We start from the raw sequence: 10,267 nt of genomic DNA, 5'->3' as shown, positions 1-10,267 counted from the left end.
GCCTGTCAGAAGGTTACAAAAACTGATCTTTTGACCACAGACTCCAACCGTCATAAATATGAATCAGATGCCAAGCACCTGAATTTTAATCATGCATCCATGGGGATGCTGTCAATGGTCATAAAGTGTGAAAAATGATCATGTCACTCTTTAGTGCCATTGTAACTTTGAATGGTCACTAAATGAACTGTTGTAAGTTGAGGACTACCTGTATTTGATTGCCTAAATACTAAAGAGGACAGAACCAGCTGCTTGGAATAACAGTTCTAAAACTTAATGTCTCTATCAGAAAGTTTTGTTTAACATTTATTCTTCCTGTTCACAAAGACATACACGCATTTTGGAGAACTTCTCTAAAAATATGCACCTGATTCTCATGAATTGAATTGGACAAATTCAATAGATCCTACTATTCCTAGAACACTGAGAGTAGCAACTATTTGTCTGATGGTGGTAAAGCTAAGGAAAAAGTAGCTGTGACAAATCTAATTTGGGGCCAAAATAAAGTTAAAATCAGAGGGATCAGTTTCCAGATGCTGGGTGCAATTGTGATTTGCTGAGCCAGATAATCAATATAGTTTAGTGCTCCAGTTCAAATTAGATTGAATCATCTCAATTGGAGTGATTTGATTTCCTTTGATTTGTCTACTAAAACACAAATGTACACATCCAAAGCCTAAATCGATACATATATTATTGAATAGATTACACACCTTGGATTCGATGATTCACCTAGAACCAGGGATCTGATTTGGAAAGTTGCAAAGCTGCTTCAGAATCAAATCTTCAAATGACATATCACCCTATTAAAGATTTCCAGAGCTACTCCAAATGAACCACCATATCAGTTTCTTTTTCTTTACCACTCCAGAGTTTAGGTCACTGACCATTTAATATTTGCAAATGTTAGCAAGTTCCTATCAACATTTTAATTGAGGTTAAGAACCAAGGTCAGGGTGAGATCCTGCTGAAAATATTGGGGTTTTATCAAAAGCATCTTCTCTGAGTGGAGCCGCCCTTCTTTCCCTGGACATCATCATGGAATGACAATCATCAAAAGTTTTCTTCTCTCTTTCTCAGGGATCTCTCTCTCCCGCCCCCTTGCTTCTTCCCTCCCTCTTTTGACTCTCTTGTGGTTGGCATTGTCAAGGATTGGTGAATCTGTGCATGTTCTTTTTAAAAAAATGAACAAAGAAAGCATACAAAATTCTCCTTTCACATTAGCTGTCTTCTGCTGTCTGTATGCCTGGGATCACAATCTCTTCTCAACCGTTATTAAATTCTTTTCAAAACTCTGTATATTATGCACTGGAAACTATCGGCTTGCAATTCTCACATCTCTCTCTTTTGTAAATAATAATCTAATTAGTTTTCTTGGAATTACAAGTGAGAATAAAAACAAAACAGAACTTGTGAAAACAGTATTATCAAAACAGTATATAAAAAGCTAAAGGAACGTACAAAAGAGAGAGAAGGGAAAGCAAGAAGAGAACAATCAGTTTAGTCTAGTAGTTACAACACCAGGCTAGGAATTGGGTTAGAAACCATGAGTTCTAATCCTATTTTAGGCATGACAGTAGTCAACTGGGTGACTTTGGACCAATCACCAGGAGACGATGAGTTCTAGTCCTGCCTTAGGTATGAAAGTTAGCTGGGTGATTGTGGCACAGTCACTCTTTCTCCTCCCAGTCCATCTCACATGATGGTTGTTGTGGGGAAAAACAGAGAAAGAAGGAGTATTAGGTAGGTTTACCATCTTGAGTTATTTATAAAAAATAATAAAAGTGGGACATACATAAATAAATACAGGCAGTCCTCATCTTACAGCTGTTCATTTAAAGAAACAAATATACCAATGTACATTAAAAGAGAGAAAGAGGAAAGGAAGAAGAGAAAACAGTGCAATTGTTCTACTTTTCTACAGTACAAGTATAGGAGTTACATCTCTCTCGAAATTGCTACAGCTCTATTTTTAAAGAATAAATGGACCTTGTGTTTTTCTGTACTGGTGCCTTGGGCCTCTGAGCAGCAAATGCTGTGAATTGGCTGATTCTGAAGTCTGCAGTCACTTGGTTCATCATGTTGTACTGATGGATTTATAGGCACAATTTCCACTCCCCAAGTAGGTATATAAAATAATTGCAAAAGAGTGGGAGGGAGCAGCCACAGAAGAAGCAACTGTGGAATCCAGGTTCTGACTGGCCACGCGATGTTCTACAGCAGGGGTGGGCAAACTACGGCCCAGGGGCCACATCCGGCCCATTGGTCTTTTTAATCCGGCCTGCGCAAGATTGGTACAGAATTAAGGTTTGATGTGAATGATTGAATGATTGCATTCATTTGATTTTGACTTGTAATGACAGGCATTTCGACAGCAGGTGGTGGCCCATCTGTCAAATTTTAAAAGTCAATGAGGCCCCCGGGCCAAAAAGTTTGTCCACCCCTGTTCTACAGTGTCTAAAATGGGTTAGAAGTCCCAGCCCATCTTTGAAAAGGGATGGTTGGCATATGGGAGTCTATCCATGGTAAAGTTGGTTGGAAGACTTAAGACAGTCTGAGTTATTTCCATTAGCTAGGATTTATGAGTCAGGGTGTGAGAGAAGAGTCAGTGAAACATGTGAGTCCAGTGGAAGAAGGATGTTGAAAGAGACCTGCATCAAGAACGTATGGCCAGAAGATCTTAAGGATGGGCAAGGACAGAAGTGAGAAAAAATATCTGCCAAAGAGTTAGAACACCAGTCATGTCTTATTTCTTTACTTGAGGGAGGATGGGATAAGGGCAACTGAAATAGGACCTGGCACAGGAGCCAGACCAGAATTAGCACACTGGGGGTGCATTTATGATAGGAATCTCTCTCTCTCTCTCTCTCTCTCTCACACACACACACACACACACACTCACACACACACACACAAACACCTACAAACATGGAGAGGGAAAAGGAGGAGGAGGAGGAGGAGGAGGAGGAGAGAGAGACAAACAGAAAGAGAGAGAGAGAGAGAGAGAGAATACCTCATGTTGTGTTAATATTTGCTTTCTTGAGATAGTTTTGAAAACAAATGCAGGTTGAGATGTGTATGGAATCCTCCTTTGGTAGTTTTACATTAGACTGTCACAGGTGATCAGTCACAGGGCAGGAAAATGTTCACTAAAGAGTGCAAATAACAATGCTGAATCTAATATTCTTTCTCTTCCATACAGTCATTTTCTGATTCTTGGGAAGGGTTTTCAGAAGTGGTTTGCCTCCTTCCTAGGGCTAAGAGAAAGCGACTGGACCAAGGACACCCTACTGGTATTCATGCAGATTCTGAGCAGTTCTGGAGAACCGGTAGCAGAAATTTGGAGTCGTTCAGAGAACTGGCAAATCCCACCTCTGACTGGCCCCACCCCCATCTCTTCTCTTCCTCCCGAGTCCCAATGGATCAGCTGGGTCTCTTTTTGTTGCCCTGCACAGGAGAATGGAGCTGGAAAGCAGGTTAGTGGGGTGGGGAGGGAATGGAATTTTGCAGTAACCTTCCCCCAGGAGTGGGGAGGGAATGGAGAGCTTACAGTATCCTTCCCCTGCCATGCCCACCAAGCCACCCCACCCCACTAAGCCATGCCCACAGAACCGGTAGTAAAAAAAAATTGAATCCACCACTGCATTCATGTCTAAGATGGGAGTAGAACTCAGTGTCTCCCAGTTTCTAGCCTGATGCTTTACCTCTGGTTCTAAGATTATTTTTAAATTAAATATTAATAATAAATTAACTAAAAATAAAATCTTCCTCAAATTGACTTCTGGTGGCTCCTAGAACACAACCCTCTCATTTTTTTGTCCACAGAATGGAACAGACTTGCTATTGTTTTTGTCTGGTTTATTATTTTTGTTTTCAATCTTCTTGTCTAATCACCCACACCAGGACTCAACCTAGTGAACCTTGGCTCAGCTTAAAAGCAGCACAACGGGGTTGGATATGATGTGTATTTTCATGGGAAACCACCAAAATTTCCCAGAATTATTGTAGAAAATGAGGAAGATGACCTTGATAGAAATATGCAAAAACTATTTACCCGCTATGGCTAAAAGTTTAAAGTGGAGAGCCATGAGGTATTTTGAAAGTGGCTCAGGAAGACACTCCCATAGTTCACTTGAGTGTAACAAGGGGAACGTAGTGGAATTTGCAGCTGAAGAAGGTGTGGTGGAGATTGTCGGCAATAGATAGTACTGTGGCTTCCAAGGGAAGAGGCGGCACTTCCAGAGAGATACCTATTACAAGAGACTGCAAATTTGTAAATTGGAAGGAGGAGAGTGGAAAAGGTAGCCACACTCAGTGGTGGGATTCAAATTTTTCTACTACCAGTTCTGTGGGCGGGGCTTGGTGGGCGGGGCAAGGGAACGTTACTGTAAAATCTCTAGTCAGAGGTGGTATTTGCTGGTTCTTCGAACTAAAAATTTCCACTATTGATTCTCTAGAACTAGTCAGATCCTGATGAATCCAATCTCTGGCCACACTCTACAATCTCCCAGAGTATACTTATTAGGTTAGGAGGTTACAGCTTTAGTCTGGTAAGATTCTGTCTATGGGGCATAAGGAAGTAAAGATCTGGATTCAATTTGGATCTCACTGTGTCATTTTAGGGCTTAGGCTTAAACAGGGAAGAGGAGCAGCATGATCGGCCTTGCAAGAGTTTGTCATTCTATCCAATTTCAATAGAAGTATCTTTATTGGCATGGGCGCAGGTTACTTGACAGATCATCTCATCCTACTGGGATTGGCCCATCCCACCCATGCTGGCAGGCGAGGCATGTTGTGGGTCCCGTCAGCCCATCGGCCTGATTATTCAAGCTGACAGGGTTCCAAATTTCTGCAGGCAGATTTTGATTGAAAGTTTTGGAAAAAGCTGGGTAGATAGAACATAATGGGAAAAGAAGGGCTGAACTTGTTACATTTGGAACTTTTAGATTGGTATTTGATAGAATTTAGAAAAGATCCTGCTTTCTTACAACAATATTTTATTTTTCCTCTTTTCAGAAACTGGCAGTTTTTCTCAAAGACATTTGTTACCTATTGCTTTTGTGTAGAGAAAGGTTTCTATCCACAGTGACCATGAAAATGGCTGTGACTCTGAATTAATGTATGACACAGAGATTTGGATTGTATCAAGACAAGTTTTCAGGCTGGAAAATTTTGTAATTTCAGTACAGTGAACCAGTTATGTCTCCTGGTTTCAGTTCCTAAAGTCAAAACAAAGTAAAGCTGCAGATTCCTTTAAAATATCACTTTAAATATCATTTCTGAAGGATATCAGACCAAGGTTTAGTTTGGACATCTCCTAAAAACTTTGGCCACTGGAGAAACTAAAGAGTCATCTAGAAACCTTGTCATATGTTGGGTCAAAGCAGAACAAATGGGATACTAACAGCCCCAGAAAAAAATCCAGGCATCATCTACAATATACAGTATAAGGACTAACAGCCACTATGTAGGACAAACATGCAAAAGACTAGCAGAGTGCATCCATGAACCCCAATTAGCAGTCTGAAGACATGAAGGAAATTCTTTAATTGCATAACATATGGACAGAAGTAACCAGAGGTTCAACTGGAAAATTGTGAGCATCCTACCAAGCCAAGTTCAAAAATACCAGATAGTTCCTGGAAGCCTGGCACTCAGATAAATCAGCCATCAAAAGGCACATAGAGATAAACAGCATGCACTTACCATTCAAAAGAGAACAGCAAAAAATCTAAAAATAAAATTAAAAGACCCAAATGCCTTCTCACTAGCAATCAACCTTCAGATAAGCAGAAATTAGCACCAAGATTAATACTAAACCAACAATCTAGCAGTGAACAATATTCCAATCGAGGAACTACCAACTTAGACAAACAATCAGCAAGCAATAACCTAATCAAGAAGCCACCAAGAACATTCCCACCAACACGGACAGGGCAGGCCATCAGTATATGAAAGAAGAGCAAATCGCACTCCCTTCTAATACTGATGATGTTGCCTAATTGTGTAATGACACCTTTGCAAGAAAACAACCAAGGCCAGAGCGTTCCAAGAACCCACTAATCAGAATCAATTAGTAACAGAGACAGTCAAAGCATCACCAAGGAAATGTTCTGGTAATGATGTGGATCTAAGGTAGACTTATCCAACAGATAGGTCAGGGGAATAATTTGTCTGGGATCCAGTTTTGACCATGTATCTCCATATCATCTGCACTATTGTACTTCTGCTAGTTTTCCTAGATTTGTCTTCAGATGTCTGGTTTGAACTGTGGGAATTTCCACAAGTAAAGCACATGCTGTGTTCCTGAATCACTGTTTCTTGGGAACTTCAATTGTGAAAGAGGCAATCAAGTCTGAACCAACTCCTAATAAAATGAGGCTCAGGATGGTACCCCTCCTGTGGCCTCCCTGTAGTCTTAATCCTTCTCTTTAGCAGTTGAAGATACCACCACCCCCAACACACATAGTGTGATGCTGTCTAGGATATGGCTCCAGCATTCTGTGTATCTTTTCTAATGACATAACTGTGGGCATGCCAAGACATATTCATTGATGACTGATCAACTTCCCAAGGCGGTTTACAGGGGATAGGTAAATATCTTATTCACTCACCTGTGCAGAATGGCTTCATCTGATTTCCATCCTGGAGAAATCTGTTCCTAGTTTGAGATAAAAGAGCATTGAAGTCAAGAGGCTCTTCACTTTCCATTGCAAACTCTTTCTGTTTTATAATGGTATGTGGTAATGGCCTTGGGAGACAGGGGATTGGGAAAAATTGCTGCTTAGGGAATGGCCAGAGAATAATAGGGGAGTCCACAACTGCACAATGGGCAGAAGTAAGAACTCAGGAAAGGAACCTCTTTAACTTATCAGACTGTAAAAAGAGATGGCAGGAGACCTGTACTTTCAAATTTGCAAGTTTCTGTTAATGATGCTTTGAAATAAAATTGAACTAGTTCCTCTAATTGTTTCCTGTTCCTGTACTTGAGAAAGCCAATTCTTTTATTTTCTTTTGGACATGCAACTTAACCAGAGTTAATTGCTTACCTCCTCTTCTGTTCTCAAAACAATTACCATGACTATAAATACCAACACATATTTATGCACACACAAATACACCAATATATGTGTCAACTATCAGATACAGCTATGCTGTAATCTTGCCATACACTAAATAAATATGCTATAATCTGTCCTGGAATCAAAACAGGTTCTCTGTCATTTCAACTCCATACGGGTGGGCCAGAATGTACCACCTACGCAAAATGCCACTTTAGGTGGCAGGACTTATCTCATCCTCCCACATGTTTGCTTGTTAACTTGGCAGTCTGCCTGGGCATATGACTGAGCCCTGGAGCCATGAAGAACATATAGAATATGGCTGAAAGCAAAGACTGAATTGCCCATTCACTGATAGCTTTAGATCACCACATAAGAACTTTTGGATTGTTGAAATGAGAAGGATCACACAGCAGTGTAGCCTGTGAGGTGAAAGGGAGCTTTCCCAGATGCAGGAGAGCAAAGCAATATTGGAACATTTGAAATTTCAGGAAGAATCCTGGCTCTCCTACAACAAATTTGCATCAGGATGAAAAGTACGTTATCTTAAAACAGCAATGGGAGGGGATATTGCTTTACTGGAAATTGAGTTTAAGGAAGAAGTAAGGTCTTTCCCCCAAATGCCACATGTTTTTGCCAATGTTTCATTTCATTAGCACCAACCTGCAGACAAGTCAAGGCAGTACACTTACAAAATCATGGCCTCCATAACCATGGAATATTATAGGCCATGTGTGAGAATGTAGTTCGAAGCCCCAGCAGGGACGGACTCTTCTCAAAAGGTAAAGCGATAGTGGCATTTGGAAAATCTAGTAGGCAGGTGGAAGGCAAGGATGTACCCTCACTAGCAGCTCACAGAGTATATCTATAGTTATACAGATACTTTAGTCCAGCAAGATTCTGTCAGTAGGTGAACAATAAAAATTAATTATTCAGAAGTAACTCCACATATTCTTGGTTTTGGGGACCTGACATCACCAACTGAAAGATTAAGAAGCTAAGGAGTTAAGTTAAGATTAAGAAGAACAGGTACTTCTCAAATAATGATTGGCTGGTGTGAACCTATTTATTTATTTGAGAAAAATTATATTGCTGTCCACTCCTTCTCAGTGACTCTGGGAAACTTATTAAAATAAAATCCGAACATACAAACCATAAAACAATAATCACACCCCATCCCCTTAAAGCTGGCATAACTGGGGCCAAGGGACTTGAGACTAGGCAGGGCCATTAACCGAACACTCTGTAGACGCTTTCCACATCCAAGGTTGAAAGATGAACACCAAGAAGCCCATTACAGGTAGTCCTTGACTTATGACCACAATTGAACCCAAGATATCTGTTGTTAAATGAAACATTTGTTAAGTGAGTTTTGCCCCATTTTGTGACCTTTCTTGCCATAGTTGTTAAGTGAATCACTGCCGTTGATAAGTTGGTAACCTGGCTGTTAAGCAAATCTGGCTTCTCCATTGATTTGGCTTGTCAAAAGGTTGCAAAAGTTGATCACATGATTTAGGGACTCAGCCACAGTTGTAAGTATGAACCAGTTACCAAGCATCTGCATTTTAATCATATAATTCAAGGGATGCTAGAAAGGTTGTAAGTGTGAAAAATGGTCATAAGTCATATTTTCCAGTGCCGTTGTAATTTTGAACGGTCACTGATGTAAGTCGAGGACTACCTGTACTATGTAAAGGTGGGAGAAATCAAAGGTGGAATTGTAACCTGGGTCACAGACATGACTTGATACTGCATAGCCTACAAAACAAGTTTACAAAACCCTAGTAAGACCACACCTGGAATACTTCAGCCAATTTTGGTCACCAGAGTACAAAAAAGGATGTTGAGACCTTGGAAAAAGTTCTGAGAAGAGCAACTAAGATGATCAAAGGCCTGGAGACTAAAACAAAAAACAGCTTCTGGTTTGGGGTCTGGCTTCTTTAAAGAAGTATTAGGGTGGCATTATGATAGCAGTGTTCCAGTACTTGAGGGGCTGCCCCAAAGAAGAAGAGGTGGTCAAATTATTCTACAAAGCAACAAAAGAGGAGACAAGAAATAATCATTGGAAACTAATCAAGGAGAGAAACAACCCGGAATTGAGGAGAAACTTGGTGACTGTGAGGACAATTAACCAGTGGAACAGCTTGCCACCAGAAGTTGTGGGTGTTCCATCACTGGAGGTTTTTAAAAAGAGACTGGACAGTCACTTATCTGAGATGGTATAGAGGTTCTCCTGCTTGAGCAAGGGGCTGGACTAGAAGACCTCCAAGGTCCTTTCCAGCTTTATTCTACTCTAGATTCTCACCTGATCTCTGCAATTGAATTTATTTGGTTTCTGCATTAAATCCACCATCTAAGCCTTTCCCTTCATTCTTTATGGCTAGGTCAAAGGTGGAAGGGAGTTGTTTGCATGACCCAGGTGACAGTCTGACAATTAGGGGTCAAGTTTATTGAAGCAAGCTTAAGGGAGGGAGTGGAGTAGCTTAGAGGTGGACAAATATCCCCGTTTCACTGTCTTCCATTCCTTATTTTTTTCCCCAGATTCTCAAACGTGCCTTTAAAAAAAATGCACTAAAATTTAATTGCATCTTTTCACATATATTTCTCTCATTTTATACATTTGCCTGTGTGACTTTGTCCTAAACAACTTTCCCCAGTTTACGTTTTAGTATCAGAACAGCATAGTGGAACTGCGAGACACATTAAGATATTTTGTTTTTTTTCGAAAAATCTATCTAGAAGACAATAGCGTACTATTTCCATGTTGCTGCCAAGAAAATTGCATGGTTTTGTCATTGGAGCCACCAGGAAATTCAACTTGAGGTTATTTTAATCTCCCTCCCCGTTTCTTTTTCCAGGATTATGTGCTCTGTTGCCTAAATCTTTCCTGTAATATACTTCTTAAAAATGGGAGACGGCAATGCAGCATTTGAGAAAGTGCACCTTTCGTATGAAATTAGAAGTTTGGGTTCATGGATTAGTTTCAAGGGAGGGTTGTAATTTGCCTTCAAAAGCAAGCCAAATGATTTATTCTTCCTCATATAGAACAGGCAGATTGCAAACCAGCTATAAGACGGGAACAAACATCTAACAAGAACAAAAGCTGACTTGATCTGGAAGCTTTTCTTAGATGGGGAAGATCTTTTTGGAGGAAGTTATACCTGACCGTGGAAAAGATAATCCTGCTTTTTTTTTTTTTTTTTTGG

The sequence above is a fragment of the Pseudonaja textilis genome, chromosome 10, assembly GCF_049901715.1.
Source record: "Pseudonaja textilis isolate UNSWEBS1 chromosome 10, rPseTex1.2, whole genome shotgun sequence".
Lineage (NCBI taxonomy): Eukaryota > Metazoa > Chordata > Lepidosauria > Squamata > Elapidae > Pseudonaja > Pseudonaja textilis.
Note: the sequence above shows the minus strand (reverse complement) of the source record.